This window comes from Microtus pennsylvanicus, chromosome 18, assembly GCF_037038515.1.
Source record: "Microtus pennsylvanicus isolate mMicPen1 chromosome 18, mMicPen1.hap1, whole genome shotgun sequence".
Taxonomy (NCBI): Eukaryota; Metazoa; Chordata; class Mammalia; order Rodentia; family Cricetidae; genus Microtus; species Microtus pennsylvanicus.
In genome coordinates, this window is record NC_134596.1 from 10,464,907 (window position 1) to 10,488,107 (window position 23,201).

At 36.8% G+C, this 23,201-nt stretch overlaps 1 pseudogene; it reads right to left on the reverse strand.

Annotated features, from left to right (window-relative positions):
• Positions 1-21,743: 21,743 nt before the first annotated feature.
• Positions 21,744-22,590, reverse strand: LOC142837539 (ubiquitin-associated protein 1 pseudogene; annotated as a pseudogene).
• Positions 22,591-23,201: the final 611 nt, after the last annotated feature.

The window sequence follows — 23,201 nt, forward strand, 5'->3', positions numbered from 1 at the left end:
TTATGTGGAATGTCCTATAGATGTCTGTTTAGTCCATTTGAGTCATGACATCTGGTAGTTCTCTTATATCTCTGTTAATTTTCTGTCTGGCAGACATATCTAGTGGTGAGGGTGGGGTGTTGAAGTCTCCCACTATTAGTGTATGGCACTGAGTGACCTAGTCAATAGGAAAAAAACTGAATCTGTTCTATGGAGAGGTCTTCTTAATGGTAGAAGAATAGTCTCCTTAGCAGGCAGATCCTGATTGCCTCTTAAGGTAGAAAAGTCTAAGTCAGCCTGATGACAGCTCCTTCCTCCCTACGTTTCTTTTGTTCTGCACACTGGACAGTTCCCTTCCTCCTTAACTGACTACTGAGGATTACTCCTGTGGTGATTGCTTTGCAAAGTTTTAACCTGTTTCCAAGCATTAAAAAGTTCCGATTAACTTGCCTCTTGCTGATTACCTTTGTGCTCTATAACTCTGAATTAACTGATGATAGTCTATTCCTTTCCTACAATACAGATAATTCTGATCTGAAATATCCTTTTTCCTCTCATATTTACTTACAGATAGTGTGTCCTAAAGCCATGATTTTGAATTCTTAAACTTCAGTATTAGTAGAGACTTTTTTATTGACAGATTTTTCATTTCGGTGTTTAACTGGACTGTATTATTATTCACCTTAAGTCCTTATATTTCTATAATAATTCTCTATTCTAACTCTGACAAGTTTAAATTCTTGGCAGAAAATCATGGAATTTACTCAGGAAAGAGGAAATATTTTCTTATGGAACTCGTATATGTACTATGGCCTGGAAACCCCCCCCCCCCAAGTTCAAATGTGGAGGCTCTTATAACTGTCTTCATATACTAACCAAACAAAGAAAGTTATGAATCAGGACACTTTTCAAATATCATGGTTACAACTTCAGAGAAGATATTTAGGGCAATAAAATTCTCCATGATAGTTTGTAAATATGTTTGGTAGGAGGCATTGAACATCTGGACATTGGAGAATTCTAAACATTAATCCTTTTCTGTCAAAAATTTTTCCTATGAATTCTTGGGTAAATATTTGACAGGAATTGTAGAGCTTTCAAGATCAAACATTTATTGAATTTCATATAGACCACTACAAGATGTTACTTTTAATAAAAAAAAATACATTGCAGTGAACTAAGGATTACAAGTCTTGTCATATATATTTTGAATTTCACAAACCCATTTAAATATTCTGAAATTTGCATTTTATTATTAATTACAAGATTGTTTTCAAATTACTCCAATTTCTTTTCCCAGCCTCTTTCGTTCAATGATTTTTGTTTTTCTTAGAACATGATATTCCCAAAACTATAACCCTAATCTCAGAACCAGTCACAGATCACAGGATCATCCCTGTCCAGTGCAGCACTATTTATAAAATTTACACTTAGAACATTTAAGAAGTATTTTTAACACTGCATAGATATTAAGACATTGTTACTCGGTATCTTCTCATAGGAGGTTATCAAATGACTTCAATGTTTTTCTTTCCTCATATTCACTCCTCTCCCTTGACCTCCATTCCCCTCCTCAGGTAACCCAGTCTGCACCATTGATCTGTCACAGCCCCATACACCACTGTTTTCTAAAGTCTTCCTTTCCATTCCTTCATACCTTTTACAGCCTCCCATGCTATGTTACCAGTTTCTGACCTGACATACTCATCTATAAATCATTTGTCAGTTGTACCTTGGAATCCTTTTCTTGTTTGACGCACAGTTTCATCAACTTGCAGTCAACCTTCATGATGTTGCTTTGTGGTGCACAGGTCTAGATGCTGTGCCCTAATTTCCTCACACATGCATGTACCTAAGATTGTAGTCCTGCATTGTCAAATGCCACTAAATTCTCAAATTTCCATGCGATTATTATGGAGGGTTAATACTAGAATGATAAAAACTTTAAAAGTGTACAATAATGGCAAAGTCATAAAAATCCATATGAATGCAGAGGCAGGTAGCACAGAGGTATGGAACTTGCCAAATATAGTACTGGGAACTAGGAAATCACTATATGCGGGAGATAACATAAAAACTACTGAAAACATTAAGAATGTTCTACTCATATCATTGTTTCTGTTACACGCAAACACACAGGCATACATGTACATGCACACGCACACACACACAGGCACACACAACCCACATGCAAACAGAAATCTATTTATTTCTTGGTTGTCTTGGGGTGCAGAAGTTAATTTTTCAGAAAAAAAATAATTCATGAAAAAGATTTTCCAACACTTTGATTGGTGTAGTTAATATTTAACAACATACTAATTAGGACCTTTTCATCCAAATTTAAGCATTAAAATGTACATGTCTTTCAAAGTTTAGCTCATGGGTAAACTGGGACCTAGCTTGAATGAAGCCATGACTACACCTCAGATGACAAAGAATTAATGTTTTCTCCCTTTATACGATTAATTTTATTTTCTGTATGTATTAAGTAGAATGTAGAATTGCAATTGTTGTGCCTGAGTCCTGAGACCCCCAAGAAGACAACCAAGGAGTTACACACATCCAAATGCAAAAGAAAAGTTTCTGTTATTATGTAGGGGCTAGCACGGGTCCTATGCTTCACAGTCTGACACAGCGGATGGAGGGAGAAGGGACCTGTCTACTATTGTAAGGGGTTTATAAAGACAAAAACCACAAGGCAGTGACATTTTCTGCATGACTACGGGTTGGGGAATGGACTGCAGTGAGCAGCTTCATGTAATTTGGGTTTTCCCCTTAACTACTATTTCCCTGAAGAATAGTCCTGCCGACTTCAGCTTGTCCTGGTGGCTGGGGTGTAATTCAAAGTCCCAAAATGTCCCAGCACAGAAATGAAATCCCTTCCAGCCTCTCAGTAACAGAATTAAATCATCCAGCAGTATTTGTTAAAGGCTTAAATAATATTGGAATAATTGTTCAGAAAGTATTTATGATCTCAATATTAAACAGAAATATCAAAACAAACGTCATTTAAAAATGCTATTGCTACACTTCATATATCTTTTTTTTTTTCTCCACCAGTGACTTAATTGCTTTTGGATGAACTTCCTATTGAATGGGTGCTTTATCTTAGCTGTCTTGTTTCATTGCTACAATTATTTTTAAATTTTATTCCTACACTGTTCTTAGGACTAGATTCAGAAATCCAGCAAATCGTGAAAGATGTTTCCTTGGCAATATCGATAGGGGGAAAAAAAAACATTAAAGCTGATCACAGCCCTTCCCTTTCATACTCTCTACTACCCTTAAAAGCCTACAAAGGGCGGGGTGGTGGTGGCTCACGCCTTTAATCCCAGTAAACTACCGCGGAGTCAAGCTGACTGGGAAGATGGGCGGCAGGAATTACGTCACGTACCTAGGCAGCGGACCAGCCAGTGAGAAAAGAAACCGAGATAAAACTACAAAGACCAAAGTTCTTTTCGGTTTACAACTTCCCCAAGCGCCACACATAAGCAACAAAACTCCGGTTAAGTTTTTGTTTTTTTGGTTTTGTTGTTGTTGTGTTGTTTTGCTGGGGAGCCACATCGTGTGCATTTCTTCCTTTATTTTTTTTTACATGTCCCCGCCTTGTTCTGTTAAGTTTTTCGGCTTTGGATACAAATTTGTAAATACGTTCTAAAAGAAATTTTGATTTTATTAATAACGAAATGAAACGTTCTGTTGGGTTGGAGATTCTGGGGTTGTAGAGGTCATCTTATTTGTCAGTCGACGTTCCAGTTATGAAATTGTTGCATGAAATTTTCAGCAAGTTTGTGACCTTCTTTTATTCCTTCCCTTTTTCCTTTCTTCCTTCCTCCCTTTTTCCTTCCTTCCACATTAATTTAGATGTGAGTCCATAAATAAAATGTGGAAGTCTAACACACGAACTGATTGAATTCTACCATTCTGTTAAAATTCTACCATTATATCTCTAACAGGAAAGCGAGGGACAAAGTTTCATAAGAAATATTTGCTTCATTGCCATATAATGCATCTTCAAATATCAAGCCATTTGAAAGTGTACAAATGCACTAAATAAAGCAGAAGGCTCTACAATCCTGAATAAAGTTAGATTCGGGAAAGAAAGAATGTCATTTTTAGGAGATTAAATCTAGGGTGTGTTCGTTGTTCTTGTTATTTTTCTTGTACTTGTTCTACCTTATGCTGTCAGGTATCAATCTCTAGAGCTCTATCCATGCTTACCTTGTAATCCAGTGGTGTTTGACAATGTCATTCCACTAATTTAAGTAATTTTTAATGATATATTCCCCTATCACTTATGCCATCCTTTTACAATAAGCCACTGTAATATTTTTCATAACTTCTATCACATGACCATTGTGACAAATTTGCTATATATTACTCTGGTTATCAATGTCAGCATAGAAAAATGAAATTAAAAGTCCTAATACCTTGAACATTATCTTTCACTGTAATTTCTAAAATGGATGCTCATGGTGGGTAAATAGGTTGAGATCAAATAAGAGAATTGTGGAGGTGGGTGAAAGAAATTTGTCCCCATTCTCATAACAAGAGCTGACAGCTAAATCTCTCATTATATGTCATAACTCATCTTCATTGTGTCTATAAATTATAACACTACTTTTGGACAGGGGAGAGATTTAGAGTCCCTCACAAGTTGCCTGAATATCAATAGCTCATTTGACTTCTCTGTCGGTATATTGTTTTTTTTTTTATGCTATCGATTATTTCTACCTAAACCAGGAACTCTAGAACATGGTTCATATACTATTTTTCGCAGAGTTGTGTGTGTTGTCACCAGATGATGAAAGAACCTCCCTTACCAACTGAAAATGTTACATATCTCTATCCTCTTGCCCTCCACTTTCCACTTGTGGAAACAACTGTTAAGTCTACATTTTGTCAAGTTGATAGAGGCTTTCAGAACATGATTTGCTCTTAATGGAGGCTGAGTGTTAATACTAGTAATTAATATTGGCCTTAAGAAACCTGTCATTGCCCTGGAGGTTTTCTCAGTGATTAAAGCCACTGAAGAGTCTGTGTTCAATTAACAACACCCACATTTGTGCTGAGAAAAAGCTGAGTCATGAGTCCCAGGGGATCAGAAGGACTCAGCTGCCCTCCCCACGATCTGCAGACAGTGAGTTCCACATACATCTATCCAAACGGTGATTGATACACACTAACAGAAAATACAATAAAGTCTTTTAAAATCTGTTTTTGCAGTTGACATTTTCTAGACCAGGCTGGCCTTGAACTCACAGAGAACACACTGCTTCTGTCCCTTGAGTGCACAGCAGAAATTGTCATATTTGTAAAGTAAATTTAGTCTACTTAGAAAAATTCTTAGTAAAATAGGTAGATGTTGAAATTTGCTATCACACCCTTAAGGACAGATTCTTTCCTAATGCTTCTGTCACAGCATTATGTAGTGACCTCTGTGGAAATGTTCCTATCATTACTTTTCCAATTTCCTTTGGATAATTTTCATCCTAGGTTTCTCTTTCTGTACATTGTGTAGTCTGTATCTTCAGTATTTTTAGTTGTAGGATATTGGAGTACAAACACACGTACACATATATACTCTGTCTTTTTCCACTTATATTCATAATATTTCCTGTATCTGGATTGTAGGCAATACACCTTTATTTCTATCAAAAATTTTTAACCTAACAAAATTCCATATTTCTTGAACATCCTCATAATTTTTGAGTCAGTTATGTAATGAATAAGAAGTGTTGCCTACTCTATATTCAATGAAAGAAAATTTCTTTTTTGGTATTCTTTTATGGGGTAGAGAGTCTGTAATTTTAGACTGTAATTTTAGTACTATGAAATTCTTGGATTTTTGCTTGTTTTATTGGTTGTTTTGCATTTTCAAGACAAGGTTTCTCTGTAGCCTTGGAGCCTGTCCTGGAACTAGCTCTTTTACATCAGGAAGACCTCAACGTCATTGAGATCCTCATCTCTTTGACTCTCCACTGCTGCGATTGAAGTCATGTGTCATCACTGATTGGCATAGGAATATGGACTCTTAAGTCAGGTGAAAATTCACTGTGAGATGAGAAATAAATTTCCATGCTATAAATTCTTTAAGCTATAGTTGTGAGAAAATAAAAAGAATCAGTTATAATTCGTTGCCTTGTCAATCTTTCAAAATAAGTTGACATGTTATTTAAATATTTCTTTGAAACAACATAGTCACTAATTTCATATGGTCTTTATTCAAGTACCACAACCTCCTGATGCTCTCATGTCGAGATAATATTTAATATAGAGTTATATGAATATGCTATTCTCAAGACAGGTTGTGCTTTGTGGATTCATGTGGTCCCGTATAAATTTTGGTGTTAAACTGTCAACCATTCCTAATGCTATTGCCAACAGTCATTAATGATATTCTTTCTTCATGTCATAACATGGAAGATTTATAGATGGCAAAGAGGGGAAAAAAAAGAAAGAAAAGAAAGATGATGGCTGTAGCCATAGCCTGTTTGTTTGTTTCCCAGGCACTCTGACCCAGAATAACCACACAGAAAATTATATTATTACAACACTGCTTGGCCAATAGTTTAAGCATATTGCTAGCCAGCTCTTATACCTCAAACAAACCCAATTCTATTACTTTATCTTTTACCATGGGGTTCATAGTTTATCAGCAACGTTCTAGTGCTTCTGTCTCCTGCAGTGGCTAAATGTCCTCTCACTGACTCCACCTTCTTTCTCCCAGTATTCAGTTTAATTTTCCTGCCTTGCTCTACTGTGTCTTATGAGAGGCCATCATGGCTTCTTTATTCATTAACCAATAAAAGCAATACATATACAAAAGGACTTCCCACACCAGGTAGGAAATGAAAAAAAAATAATGTGTTCAGTGTAGATCAGCAGTTTTAAAGGTTCATTTCAATGAGAATTGTAGTAGGTAATTTCTGGAGTAGAGGACTTCAGTTCATGCTTCCCTATAAAGAAGGAAGGAATACTTACCTTTGTCATCTTTTCTTTCCATTTCTTTCACATACTGTGAGTGCTACTGCTCACATGAATAGCATTATGCTGTACTGACTTTATTTACAAAATGGAGAAACTTAAGTATATTAACAAAGGCAACTATGTAGTTCATAGTTGTCAGTGAAATTCACTTAGATGATCTTGTGCTGCCATATTTATTCTTGATCATCAAGTATGTTGTATATTCCCATAAATATTTTTTCTCTCCAGTTTCTCTATGGTTCACAAGTATAAAAAGAACTTTAAGTTAAATAATTCACGAATATCAAAGATAATACTTAATCTTGTAGAAAATTAAATGTGTAAAACAGATGGTAAAATGTTTAACAAAAATGTAATGACTCATAATATTTTCAAGAGCTTTTACTTTACCTCACATATCTGATACAAGAAGGAAAAGTTGCAATGGTGTTGGAGAAGGCAAGATGAAATGGCAGAAGTTTACAAATTACAAAGACCTGCTACCCTGATTGTCTGAGCTACCATTTGTCTGTAAATTCTTCCATGGTTATCCATGTAAACTACCCTATCTTTAAGGGATAAAATAAGCTAATGATGACAGAAAAAAGATAGGGGGAAATGAGTGATGAAAACTCTTCCTGTACTCTTGAGTCCTAACACTGGACAGCCAGAGCAGTCCCTACATTAGATATCTGGTGCTTTCTCCTCATAGACATGCAAATATTGCAGTGTATCATTGTGCACTATTTTATGAGTGCTCTTTTTTTACTTTATTAAAATATGGAGTTCACTTACTTCTGCATTTGTCAATATTTTCATATCTGACCACAGTTATTATGTGTGTTATATTATCTATTAATATTATATATTAATCTATTCTATACATATCTAAATAAAAAAGGCAAATGGTGGAGGTCTACTTTTAAGAACACTGCAGGAATTTTAGAGGTCACATTCTTGGATATGACAAGTAAAAACATCTCCCAAGAACAGATAGGGAAAGTTATTATTTTGTAGTATAGTAAGAACAACCAGCTATCCACTGTTGAAGAAATAAATGAAGACAAAGTATTTCTACCTGAGAAACTTTGTTGTCTAAAATCTTTTCAGATTAATTTATTTGTCTTAGGAGTACAAGTGTTTTGCTTGAGTGTCTATTTTTTTGTACTACATCTGGGCCTGTTCCCCATGGAATTAAGATGTGAGTGTTAGATTTCTGTAACAAAATTATAAAAAAGTTTTATGCCAAAATATTGGTTCTGGGACATGAATACAAGTTTTCTACAAGAACAATAAAAGCTTTAACAATGGAAACACAGATCTTGAATAGATTCCTGTTCATTCAACCAGAATTAATTCTTCATATAAATGGTGACATGTCTTCTTTGGTAAGAAAACAACTTTAGTCTATACACTCATGCCTACAGTCTGGAACCCCCAAAACCACCAAGAGACCAATCCAATTAAAAAGCAAAGAGTCTTTTAAGTAGAAATTAACTTGGGTTCTCTATCCATCCAAAAGTGCAGGTAGAGTAGGGGAGACTCCCTCGCTTCTGTGGGGTGGGGCATTAATTAGAGGTAAAGTCAGGGGGTCTGCAAGCTGCATAGAAACAACTTCAGGACTGTGATGGGGGAACCTGTTAGGAGTTAATTGGTTAGTTACCGCTGAAGAAAGGTTACTATAATTGGAGGCCATCCGTGGGACTGCTACTGATGTTGCTACCTTTGACTGTTATCAGGAAAGTACATCTAGAAGCTTCCCGACAACTTCTGTGACTTCTGATTGGTTCCTTACCATATGGAGGATGTCTGGCAGTTTCTTCACAGATTTATGGAAAAACAAGAAAAGGTCCGGGCCTCTGGATAAAGGCTACGTGACAGTTTCTCTCCAGTGATTAGGGTAAGGACAGAGACTCAGCACATCCTACTGAGTCAGGGCCTCACATCTTGCTGTGTCTTCTCTGTCACGTTTGCTAAAGGTGGGCCTTGTTGAAGGTCTGGGCCTTTTGATATTTCAGATTTGCTTCAATGTCAACAGAACCAGGTCTTTTAGGCATTTTGGAGCATTTTCCCCTCTATTTTTTAAGTTACTTGAGTTATTAATACAGTGTTAATCGTTTAGAGGGGTTTTTTTTTGGTTTGAATCTGGAGTAGCACTTACACACTACTTAATTAATTTTTATGTTCTTAACTTTATTTTCTCATGATCAAAATCATCATCACCACAATTATTACATAGAGTATTAACTCTTAAGTCAGTTGAAATTTCACTCTGAGATGAGAAATAAATTTGTATGTGGACATCAAATTTTCCATCTATAGTTGTGAGAAAATAGAATCTTTTATAATTCATTGCCTTGTCAATGTTTACAAATAAGGTGACAGGTTATTTAAATATTTGTTTGACACAACATAGTCACATGATTCATATGGTCCTTATACAAGTACCACAGCCTTCTGATGCTCTCATGTTAGGATAAATTTTGAAATAGAGTTATGTGAATGTCATTTTCTCAAGACACTTTTTGCTTTGTAGATTCATATGGCCCATATAAGTTTCTATGTTAAATTGTCAGCCATTCCTAATGCTATAGTCATTAATAATTTCCTTTCTTCATGTCCATAACATGCAGTGTCTATATCTACAGTCATCTATAAAATGAGGTGACTCTTTCACCTCAAGGATGGCACTATGTCAAGGCTCTTCTTTGGCATGTGATTTCGAGTCATAGGAATATACACCTCATCACATTAAAAGTAATAATGAGAGTACTCACTCAAAAGAGGCTTTTAGACATAAAGCAAAAATAATCCTGCATATAATTCACAACTGTAGATAAAGTAGAGAACAAAGAAGACCCTAAGAGAGATATACATGGATCCAATTACATGGGAAGTAGAAAAAGACAAGATCTCCTGAGTAAATTGGGAGCATGGAAATTATGAAAGAGGGTAGACAGGGAGGGGGGAGGAAGGGAAAGGAGTGGAAAAATACAGCTCAATAAAAACAGTTTTTTTTTAAAAGTAACAATGAGAAGAAATAATAAGCTTGATCTTGATATTCAGAATGAGCAAAACAACTGACTTTTATTCCAGTCTTCACTTCTCAAATCGTAATATGTAAGTGCTTATTTAGATATTGTAATTCAAGAAGCTCTATCCTTCCAGTGCAATCCTTTAAATCTTTTGATTATGCACAATATAAAGATAGAGTAAATGAAAATCAATTAGGAAATTCCAGTAGAACTTCAGGTCTCTCCCACATCATAAACCCATTGTGCATGAACGCTGGGGAATCAGTGACTCTTGCGCTCACAGTTCCACCTACCATCCAGTGAAATGAAGGAGTTTTAAAAAGGCCATTTAAAACATATGAAAAGAAGGAGAGACGGGGTGGTGCTGGAACACACCACACAACTTTAATCCCAGTTCTTGGGAGGCAGAGGCAGAAGGATTTTTGTGTTTTCCAGGCCAACCTGGTCTACCAAGTGAGTTCCAGGATAGCCACACTGGCTAGGTAGAGAAATCCTGTCTCAAGAAGCTAAAAATATTTAAAAAAAGAAAGAAAAAGAAAAAATGAAAGATGATGACTGTAACCATAGCCTGTTTGTTTGTTTGTTTGTTTTGAGGCAGCCCTGACCCAAAATAACCACACAGAAACTGTATTATAACAACACTGCTTGGACAATAGCTGAAGTGTATTGCTAGCCAGCTCTGCTATCTCAAACAAACCCAATTCTATTATTTTATCTTTTACCATGAGGTACAAAGTTTATCAGCAAGGTTCCAGTGCATCTGTCTTCTGCAGTGGCTTTATGGCTACTCACAGACTCTTCTTTCTTTCTCAAAGCACTCCATTTAGTTTTCCTGCCTTCTGATGCTCTGTCCTATCAGAGCTCATCATGGTTTCCTTATGCATTAACCAAGAAAAGCAGCACATATACAGAAGAATTTGTTACACCAGGTAGGAAATGAAAAACTTAATGTGTTTAGTATAGATCAGCAGTTTGAAAGGTTCACTTTGATGAGAATTGTAATAGGTCATTCCTGGAGTAGAAGGATCCTACTTATGCTTCCTTATAGAGAAGGAAGTAATACTTTCCCGTGTCACCTTTTCTTGCCATTTCTTACATATATACTGTGAGTGCTCTAACTTACATGAATGGTATTATGCTGTACTGACTTTATTTACAAAATGGAGAAACAAAAGTATGTTAACAAAGGCAAATATATAGTTCATAGTTGTCAGTGAAATTCACTTAGATGATCTTGTGCTGCCATATTTATTATTGATCATCAAGTATGTTGTATATTCCCATAAATATTTTTTCTCTTCAGGTGCTCTCTGGTACATAAGACTAAAAAGGTTCCTTAAGTTAAAGCAATCGTGACAAACCAAGAAAATACTTATCTCATAGAAAATTAAATTTGCAAAACAGATGTAGAATGTGTAACCAAAAAGTTATGACTCATATATTTTAACAGCTTTTATTTTACATCAAATTTCTGATATAGAAAGGAAAATTGGCAATGGTATTACAGAAGGCAAAATGAAATGGTAAAAGTTAACAAAAAATTATTAAAACCTACTACCCTGATTTTCTGAGCTATCATTTGTCTGTGACTTCTTCCATGTTATACATGTGAACTCTGCTATTTTATGGGATAAAATAAGCTAATGATGAAAAAACAAAGATGGGGGAAAACAGTGATGGAAAAACTTTCTGTGCTATTGACTCCTACCACTGAAAAGCCAGAGTAGTACCCACATTGAATGTCTAGTGCTTTCTCCTCTTAAACATGATTATATTGCAGTGTATTATTGTGAGTTCTTCTATGAGTGCTCTATTTTTTTACTTTATTAAAATTCATACTTGACTTACTCATGCATTTCTCAATTTTTTTATAGCTAACCACAGTTATTACTGAGTGGTTAATAAATACATATATATACATATATAAATACATATATATACATATATAGTATTAATAAATACATAATACATATATAGTATTAACCACTCAGTCATAACTGTGTTAATACTTATCTATAGTCAAAGAGTGGAGACCTACATTTAAGAACAATGTGGGAATTACAAAGGCCATATTCTTGGCTATGAAAACCAGAAAGATTTACCAAGAACTGGTAGAGAATGCTACCATTTTGTACTATAGTAAGGACAACTATTTATCCACTGTTGAAGAAATAAAGGAAGACAATGTATTTCTACCTGAATAGCTTTGTTATCAAAAATATTTTTGAATAGATTTATTTATCTTATCAGTATAAATGTTTTGCTTGATTGTATAGATTTGCACTACATGTGTGTGGGTCTGGAGCCCATTGAATTTCATATGGGTGTTAGATTTCTGTAACAGAATTACAGAAAGTTTTATGCCACAATATTGGCTCTGGGACATGAACACAAGTTCTCTTTAAGGACAATAAAAGCTCTAAATGAGGGAAACATAGATCTTGAATAGATTCCTGTTCATTCAACCAGTATTAATTCTTTGGTTTTTTTTATACACTAAAAGTTTATTCTTTTTTATTTATTTTTTTATTGAGAAAAGGAAGAAAAAAAACAAGTTTCCACCTCCTCTCAGCCTCCCATTTCCCTCCCCCTCCTCCCACCCTTCTCCCCCTCCTCCCACCCTTCTCCCCCTCCTCCCATAAATGGTGACATGTCTTCTTTGGTTAGAAAACAACTTTAGTCTATAATCTCATGCATAGAGTCTGAAATCCCCCAAAACCACAAACAGACTAGATCCAATGGAAAAACAAATTCTTTCGAATTACAATTTAACTTGGTTTCTCTATCCATCAAAAAATTGGGTGGAGTAGAGCAGACTCCCTAGCTTCAATGGTGTGGGTCATCTTAGAGGTGGAGCCAGGGGTACATCTGGTGGTCTGGAAGTTGCATACTAACAGTCTCAGAATTGGGCTGGGGGAATCTTTCATGAGTTAATTGGTCAGTTACAGCTGTAGAAAGGTTACTGTAAATGGAAGAAATCCCTGGGACTGTTACTGCTGCATTAGACCATTATCAGGAAAGTACATCTAGAGCCGCCAGCTAACTTCTCTGACTTCTGATTGGTTCCTTACCATATGAAGGATGTCTGGCAGTGTCTTCCTAGTACTACGTAAAAACAAAAAAGGTCAGGGCCTCAGGATAAAGGCTACGTGACAGTTTCTCCCCAGTGATTAGGGTAAAGTCAGAGACTCTGCACATCCTACTAAGTCAGAGCCTTATATCTTGCTGATGTCTTTTTTTTAAAAAGTCTTTTTGGTAGGCAGTCATGGATGCCAAAGTGGAAGGCTTGGTGAGGGTGTGAGCCTTTCAATACTTTCATATCTACTTTAATGTCAACATAACTAGGTCCTTTGGGTATTTTGAGAGTTTTTCCCCTCTATTTTGTCAGTTGCATGAGCTATTAATCACATTTTTAATCACTTATAGTTTTTTTCTGGTTTTAACCTGGAGTAGCACTTACAGACTACTTCATTAATTTTTATCTTGTTAACTTCATTTTCTCATCATCATAATCATTACCTAGAATATGAACGTAAAGTCCTGTGAAGTTTCACTGTGAGATGAGAAATAAATTTGTATGTGGACATCAAATTCTCCAAGCTATAGTTGTAAATATAAAAAGAATATTTTATAATTCATTGCCTTGTCAATCTTTCAAAATAAGTTAACAAGTTATTTGAATATTTGTTTGACACAAAATAGTCACATGATTCATACAGTCTTTATACAAGTACCACAACTTCCTGATATTCTCATGTTGAGATAAAATTGAAATAGAGTTAAATGGATATCCTTTTCTCAAGACTCTTTGTACTTTGTAGATTCATATGGTCCCATATAAATTTCTGTGTTAATTTTTTTCAATCATTCCTAATGCTATTGCCCACAATCATAATGGATTTCTTTCTTTGTGTCATAACATGGAAGATTTATGCAGTTACTGTATCTACAGTCATCTATGAAATGAGATGGTTCTTTTACCTAAGGATATCACTCTGTCAAGGCTCTTCTGTGGACTGTGACTTAGAGTCATAGGAATATACACCTCATCACATTAAAAGTAACAATGAGAGGTCTCATTCAAAAGTGGCTTTAGACAAAAGCACAAAATAATCCTGCCTTAAGTTCACAACCCCAGAGAAACTAGAGAACAAAAAATACAATGTGAGAGACATACATGAATCCAATCTACTTGGGAAGTAGAAAAATACAAGATCTCCTGAGTAAATTGGGAGCACGGAAATCATGGGAGAGGATAGATGAGGAGGGGGAAGAAGGAAAGGGGTTAGGAAAAAATATAGCTCAATAACAAACAGTGACAATGACACTTTTAAAAAAAACTGACAATGAAGAAACATAGTAAGCTTGATTTTGAGATTTGGAGTGACCAAAACATCTGACTTTTACTCCACTCTTTACTACTCAAATCAGAATACATGAGTGTTTATTTAGATGTGTATAATCAAGAAGCCTTATCCTCCCAGTCTAGTCCTTCACATATTGAGAAAATACATGCTTTCTTTAAATCTTTTGATTATGCATGATATAAAGATATTGTGATTGAAAATCAATTAGGAAATTCTGGTAGAACTTCAGGTCTCTTCCTCATTTCAGAATTCCGTGACCCATTAACACTGGGGAATCGGTGACTCCTGTGCTCACAGTTCCCCCTACCATCCAATGCAATGAAGGAGTTTAATGAAAGGTCATTTAAAATATTGGAAAAAAAGGATAGACCGGGTGGTGCTGGCACAAAACACACACCTTTAATTTCAGTTCTTGAGAGGCAAAGGCAGAAGGATCTTTGTGTTTTCAAGGCAAACCTCGTCTACAAAGTGATTTCCAGGACAATCACTTTGGTTACGCAGAGAAACCCTGTCTCAAGATTCTAAAATAGAAATAAAGGAAGAAAGAAAGAAAGAAAGAAAGAAAGAAAGAAAGAAAGAAAGGAAGGAAGGAAGGAAGGAAGGAAGGAAGGAAGGAAGGAAAGAAGATGGCTGTAGCCAAAGCCTTTTCATTTATTTCCCAGCTGTGCTGACACAAAGAAATTGTATAACCCTGCTTGGCCAATAACTTAAGTGTATTGCTAGCCAGTTCTTATATATCTTATATCTCAATATACCAAATTCCATTAAATAATAGATCTTGAATAGATTTCTGTTCATTCAACTTTTGTGCCTAGATTCTAGAACCGAAGAAACCATCAGCAAACCAGATCCAATGCAAAAGCAAAGAGTCTTTTGAATTACAAGTTAACTTGGGTTCTCTATCCATCTAAAAGTGCAGGAGATGTAGAACAGACTCTCTAGCTGCTGTTGGGTGGAGCATTTATTAGAGGTAAAGCTAGGGGATGCATCTGGGGGTCTGAAAGTTGCATAGTAACAGTCTCAGAATTGGGCTTAAGGAATTTGTCATGAGATAATTGGTCAGTTTCAGCTGTAGAAAGGTTGCTATAACTGAGTGCCATTCCTGGGGCTGTTACTGCTGCTGCTACAGTTGACCATTATCAGGAAAGTATATCCAAAGCCTACCAGCTAACTTCTGTATCTTCTGATTGGTTCCTTACCATATGGAGGAGGTCTGGCAGTTTCTTCCCAGATTTATGAAAAGATAAGAAAAGGTCAGGGCCTCAGGATAGAGGCTATGTGACAGTTTATCCCCACTGATTAGGGTAATGTCAGGGACTCAACACATCCTACTGAGACAGGGCCACACATCTTGCTGTGTCTTCTCTGTAGGCAGTCATGGCTGCCAAAGTGTGGGGGGAGAGGGTGAGCAAAACAACTGACTTTTATGCTACTCCTTACTATTCTAATCAGAATATGTAAATGTTTATTTAAATGTGAGTAATTCAAGGAACCACCTCATCCTTCCACTCTTAAACCATCACTTATTGAGAAAATGCAAGTTTACATTAAATCCTTTGATTCTACATAAGATGAAGGTATAATGATTGAAAACAAACTAGGTAATTCTGGGAGAACATCAAGCCTCTTCCACGTTTCAGATTCCCAGGGTCCATTTTGCTTTGGAGAATCAGTGACCCCTGTGCACACAATGTCACTTACCATCCAATAAAGGCAGGAGCTTAAGGAAAGGTCATTCAAAAGTGATGAAAAAAAAAGATGCTGCCTAATGAAAAAAATTATGTGTTCAGTAGATCAGAAATTAAAAATTTTTATTTCAATATGAAATGCAATAAAAATTTCCTGGTCTAGAGGGATCCAATTCATTCTTCCTTATAAACAAAAAGGAACACTTGCCTGTGACATCTTTTCTTGCCATTTCTTACACGTGGTCTGAACACTTACACTCAAATGATTACTATTATGCTGTATTTATTTATTTACAGTAGGGAAGAACAAAAGTATATTAACAAAAATTATATGTAGTTCAGAGTTTCCCATGAAATTTATTCAGATGACTTGTGCTGCCGTATTTATTCTTGATCATCAAGCATGTGGTATATTCCCATAAATAATGTTTCTATTCAGTTGTGCTATGATTCACAAGACAAAAAAGGTCTCTTAAATTAATGCTTTCATGGGCTTTTAAGTGTCATGACGTCATAGAGTAGTCTGAATAGTCATTGAGTCTCCATGTGTTGTTTGGCATCTGAACACCGTGGTGAAAGCAATTTTACTAGACAAGCAGAAGTGGGAAGCAACATTTTCAATATTTCTGCCATCTGCCTAAGAAGATGAAGATTCTGGGTCCTTGTGGAAAGGATGTAAAAGGTAAGAGAAGGCTCCATCTTTGGTTTTCTACTTTGATTGCATGATGAGAAGCGTCGTCATGACCATCTCCCTCTGTTTTCTTTTGTCTCATCTGGAGTTGCTTTAAAAAAGTTTCTGGTAATTCCCACAGGCTTATACAATGCCAAGGTTTTCAACATATCACAAATGTAGTGTAATGGACACTACATTTTCTTTCTGGAAGTTTTGGTCTTTTGCTCCTTAATATTTTCTTAATTTGTTATTGATTACATATTTTCCCCTGAAAAAATATAGTATTTGGTTTCTAAAGCACTATTTAATTTCTGTAGAATTATAGCATAAGGAAATAATTTTGTATACTATCTCTTGAACACTAAAAATTTTCATCTATCTATATTGTCTTAATCAAAATCTTAAACATTATGAGTAATAACTATGCACTCATTTTAGATATTGTATTGTGCTTTCTATTCTTCTTTTGTCTGTCAGCTGTATCTTTTATTTTCTAATTTTCTAACAAACTAGTTCAATATAAGACTTGTTGGTTCAATATGAAAAGTCTCGCCGGGCGATGGTGGCGCATGCCTTTAATCCCAGCACTTGGGAGGCAGAGGCAGGCAGATCTCTGTGAGTTCGAGACCAGCCTGGTCTACAGAGCTAGGTCCAGGACAGGCTCCAAAGACTCAGAAAAACCCTGTCTCGAAAAACCAAAAAAAAAGAAAAGAAAAGTCTCTATTTTCTCAAACACTACTACTAAAACAGTATTTTAAAATTATCCTAGTTTAAAAAACTTCTGCTCCATTTTTAGAAACAATTATGGAAGTATCAGAGCTGCATACACTGACTGAAGATAATGTATTCTTTTGTAAGATTTATGACTCTTCACTCCTAGTTGCTTCTTCCATTTTGTCAATTGAAATGGTTTGCATTTTTTTCATACCTTAAATATGTATGAACTAAACATTGCCATTTGGAGTTTGACATGTTTTTAGTTACAAAGGGTTGCTTGGTAAGTAGTTCAATTAATGTGTGCCATTGGTCTTTACGAGCCAGATTAGGAAACAATGATAAATAGCATCTGAATGGATTAGTTACAGAAAGCCTTAACGATTTTCTTTAAATTGTTATTTGACAATTTAGGCATTGAAGAAACAAGTTAATACTTAATCATGTAGAACCTTAACCATGCAAAGCAGATAGTAGAATGTGTAACCCAAAGTAATGACTCATAATATTTTAAGAGCTTTTTTTTTACCACAAATATCTGATATAGGAAGGAAATGTCACAATGTATTGGAGAAGGCAAAAGAAAATGGCAGAAGTTAACAAGCATATCACTAAAACCTGCTACCCTGATTGATTTACGTGTGTATGTAAATTCTTCCATGGTAATTTATGAAAACTACCCTATCTTTCTGGTATAAAATAAGCTAATGATGGTAACAAAGAAAGATAGGGGAAAAATAGTGATGGGAACTCTTTCTGTGCCTATGATTCCTACCACTGGACAGCCAGAGCAGCCCCCACATTAGATGTCTGGTGCTTTCTCCTCTTAGACCTGGTATATTGCAGTGTATCATCATTGTGTGTTCTTCTATGAATGCTCTATTCTTTTTACTTTATTAAAATATGAAATTGATTTACTTGAACATTTGTCAATATTTTCATATATGACCAGTTATTACTGTGTGTTTACTAGCATTATATATATTTGTATATTATATATACAAAATAGGTAAAGGTTGAAGGTTGGAGCTCAACTTTTAAAAACAGAGGAGAAATTTAAGAGACCACATTCTTGGTGATGAATACTTGGCAGATTTACCAAACACAAGTAGGTAATGCTACCATTTTGTAGTATAGTTAGGACAACTAGTTATCCACTTTTGAAGAAATAAAGGAACAGATCCAACACAAAAGCAAAGAGTCTTTTGAATTACAAGTTAACATGGGTTCTCTATCCATCCAAAAGATTGGATGGAGTAGGAGGGGCCCTCTAGCTGCAGTGGGGTGGGGCATTTATTATGGGTACAGCCAAGGGGTGCCTCTGGTGCTTTGGAAGTTGCATAGTAACAGTCTCAGGATTGGGCTGGGGGAACCTGTCCTGAGTTAATTGGTCAGTTGCAGCTGCAGAATGATTGCTCTACCTGGAACAAATCCTTGGGCTTTTACTGCTGTTTCTGGATTCCACCATTATCAGTAAATTAAGTCCCAAGCCTGTCAGCTAACTTCTGTGACTTCTGATTGGTTCCTCACCATATGGACAATGTCGGGCAGTTTCTTCCCAGTTATTAAGGCAAACCAGGCAGGGTCTGGGCCTCAGATGTAAGCTATCTGGCAGTTTTTCCCTGGTAATTAGGGCAAGGTTTGGGGCTCAGCAGATTCTACTGAGTCAGGGGTGATGAATACATACATCTTGCTATGTCTTTTCTATAGGTCTTCATGGCTGCCAAACCAGGGGGCTGGTTGAGAGTCTAGGTCTTTCAGTTCTTTCATTTTTACTTCAATGCCAACAGAACTAGGTCCATTGGGCATTTTGGGAGGTTTTTCCCCCTCTGATTTTTAACTTTCTTGAGCTATTAATAACAGTGCTAATAGTTTTTATTTTCTGGTTTGATCCTGGATTAGCACTTACAGCGTTCTTCATTAGTTCACATTTTCTTAACTTCATTTTCTCGTCATCATCGTCATAATCATCATAATCATCACCTAGTTTTACCGTCCCCTTCTGGGACATAGTTCTTTCCAAATATATCTAAGCATTTTAACATTCCACGCATTAGTCTACAGTTTCTGCCTTTTCTTCAGCTACTAGATGCTTTCCACTCCTTCACACAGGCCCTGAAAAAGAATATAATATCCTGTCAAAAGTTCAAAGGGAAAATTGAATGTACAGCCATTTTGGTTTTTGGAAATGTTTCTGTAATTTGATTTTGTTCAGAATTCCTTTTCTGGACCTATACAATATTTAGGAGAAGGAGCTAGCCGCTCGTTGGTTCACAGTTGCCCATATAGTCTAGTCCCAAAATATTTACACAGAAACCATATTAATTGAATCACTGCTTGGCTCATTAGCTCTCGATTATTAGTGGCTAACTCATATATTTTTTCACACATCTACATTAATCTGTGTCTCACCATGTGGCAATGGTGTACCGGCTAAACTTCCCAGCATCTATCTCAGACAGCTCCATGGTTTCTCTCTGACTCTGCCCTTCTTTTTCCCAGCATCCACAATAGCTTTTCCTACCTACCCAAGTTTTGCATTAGTATAGGTCCAATGCAGTTTTTTTATTTATTAATGGTAATCACAGCACACAGAGGGAACTCTCGTGTCAACAATATGTAATTCTTCTTTTGCTCCATCCCCTAAATCAGTCATTCTTTAGAACAGATGATACCTGTTGTCATCGTTATAGCTTTAATGTTATAAAGATCCGTGCCTTTAATTCCAAAGCAAAAAAGAAAAAAGTTTTAAGTCTAAGGGGATCATGTCCTTGACCATCTAGTCTTCTGTGAGGTGAAGGTACCAACTTCCAAAGAATAGAATCTTGAAGGAGCTAAGAATTACCTACTCTTCAGAACAGAAACACAGGACAACATGACAGATGGGCTTCTGTGTTACTTTTTATTCATGTATCAATACTGAAAAAGAGTGGCAAGAGACATGACATCACCATCAGCAAAGATATCAGGATCTTGATAATCAGATATTCTGTGTGCATTACCATACTTAACAAGGTTCAGTCAGCAAATTTTAGAAATCACCTAGTATATCCAAAATATTTAGATACTTAAATAGCAATGTGAAAACACTCATTTTTGAGTAACAGTAATTACCATGTTTACCCATTTTATATACTTTTAATTTTCTGAATACGTATTCATTCATTTATTCAGTTGTTTATTTTGGGGGGTGACTTACATGGAATACATACATGTGTGCTTCCTGGCATGTATGGAAAAGAGAAAAAAAGACTTTAGCTTCATAGTTCTCTGTTTCTATCATTTGAGTCCTTGAAATTGCATTCAGTTCAGTAGAAGAGAAGTTCTTAAAGCCCAGTCCTCTTGCTTCTTGAACTGTCTTAGAAGACCCATTTGAGATATTTTATATCTTCTTGTCCTTCAATGTGGGTGCATGCATACATGAGTGTGTGAATGTGTATATGAGTGATTGCGAATATTCCCACAAATATTCTAATAATGGTTTTCCTTTGTTGCTTATCACATTAAAAGTAATGGTGTGATTACTTACTCAAAAATAGCTTTTTTTACCTTTTAGGTTTTTATTAGTAGTGCTCTGAAGAATCAAAATCATTAGCAAATTATTTTAGAGTAAAGACTGTATTTTATCTTTAATGGTGTAGAACATAATACAAACAAACCCAAGAGTGGTTTCTATGCCTAGGTCTTACTCATTGTGTCGTCCTAAAGCAGGGCTGGAGGAGGCTGTTTAAGAACTGGGGTTAGTGCTGAGTGACTAGTCGTGGCCTGTTTTCTCAGTGAGCAGAGAAGGGGTCAATGATTACTCAAACTGCCAACAGCTTCCTAGCACAGGGGCTCCAATGCCCTGGGCAGTAGAGGATTGCGTCTAATCCACAAGAAACAGTCAGGACAGGGACACATGGGAACTGCCTAGCAGAAGACTTTGTCCCATGAGGAAAAGTGCATCTTTTGTACTGCAGAGACATTCCAGAACCAGTGTAACACTAAGGACTGCTGGGGAAGGTGGGCCCCTGGAAGAACCTCTCTCTTTTATTCGACTTTGGTTGGAGTTCAGTCTGCCTGTGGTGTGGCAGAGAGGAAAGCATCTGGACCCCAAACAGCAGTATGCCCCTCCTCTTCTTCCCACTCCTCTTGGGAGGCAGGACAGGTTTTGGCTGAGGAAATAAGAGACCCCAGAAAGATCCAAGTGTTCTTTCTGACAGGCCAATGTGGGAAGGACACTTCTCAAAATACAGATATGTTTAATATTGAAGGAGCCAGCAGGGCATTTATATGCCCAAGTCTTCCTACTTTCCCCCAGCTCGGGCCTGGGCTCACAGAGACCAGCAAATGTCATCTCCACGTTTGACCTAATCCCCAAAGAAACTCTACAAGCATGTCCCTTCTTGCCCACAAGTGAGCTGTTCAGGGCCTCTTGGAAGATGGTGGTGCTGTGGCAGGGCCATGGCAGGGCCTGGTCTCAGCTGGCTCCAGCCCGGGCCATGAGGTCTTCCAAAGCATTGTCCTGGTTGTTGTTGTGTAATAGCAAAACTTTTTTAATGTCTTTCAGTTCAAAGCCCATTTCCTTAAACTTGCTCATCAACTGAAGAAATTTCATCATCTTCTCTTCTGAACACTGGTGCATTTCCAGAGCCTCCTCCGCTAAAAGAGGGTCAAAGCCCTTCTCACAAAGCTGTCTGTGTGCAAAGAGATAGCAGAGAATCTGCTCAATATTCTCTCCTTTCTTCTTCATGGCTCTCAGGACACAATCATATGAGTAGCCCATGTTGACTACTGTCTCTACACACTATCACTTGGAGAAAGTGCCTGCAGTTCCAAATAGGCGTGAGGACAGCTGGGCCTATTGGGCACTTGTAACACTGAGAAATTTAGAGGGGTGACCTGCTCCTCTTTGATAACCTGTAAGCAATCAGGCAAGCCAATAGGTAGACCAACATTAGCTGGTGTTTAGAATTTGTCTCCTATTTTGAATGGGACATCATCAAGGTAACTGAAAGTCCCATGAAAATCTGTACCCAACTTCTTAGAAGCCATTTAGAACCTGAATGTCGCTGCTGTCCAGAAAGCTGAAAGGTTCTTGCTCTTCCCGGCCTCCCAGGCTCAGTCCCCACCTGGCTCCCGCTGTCCCTAGGGAGAGCGAACAACCCCCATTCCAACTCTATCCGTCCCGGTCAGACCATCGCTGTAGCCACCACCAGTACCACGGCTGCCATGTTGAAGGTCAACTTTCCTCCTCCTCAAAAATAGCTTTTAAACTTGAAGCAAAAAAAAAAATCCTGCGTAATTTACAATGACAGAGAAAGTGGAGAACAAAGCAGACCCTAAGAGAGACATACATGGATCCAAGCTACATGGGACGAAGATAAAGAAAAGATCTACCGAGGAAATTGGGAACATGGAACTCATGGAGAGGGTACACAGGTGGGGGAGAAGGAAGGAGAGTAGAAAAATACATAGCTAAATAAAAACAGATTTTTAAAAAGTGACCATGTGGAAAACACTATCCTGAGTGAGATAACCCAGAACCAAAAATATGAATATGATATTTACTCACTCACTACTGGATTATAATAATAAACAAAGGGCATTGTGCCTATATTCTGTGATCCTAGAGAAGCTAAGTAATAAGGTGAACCCCCCCAAAAAACATATATAGATCCTCCTGGAAATTGGGGTGTGGAAAGGGGAGAAGGGGAGAAAGAGGGGAGAATGGGAGGGTTGGGGAGAACTTGGGGGAGTGGGATGGTTGAGATGGAGGAAGGACATATATGGGAGC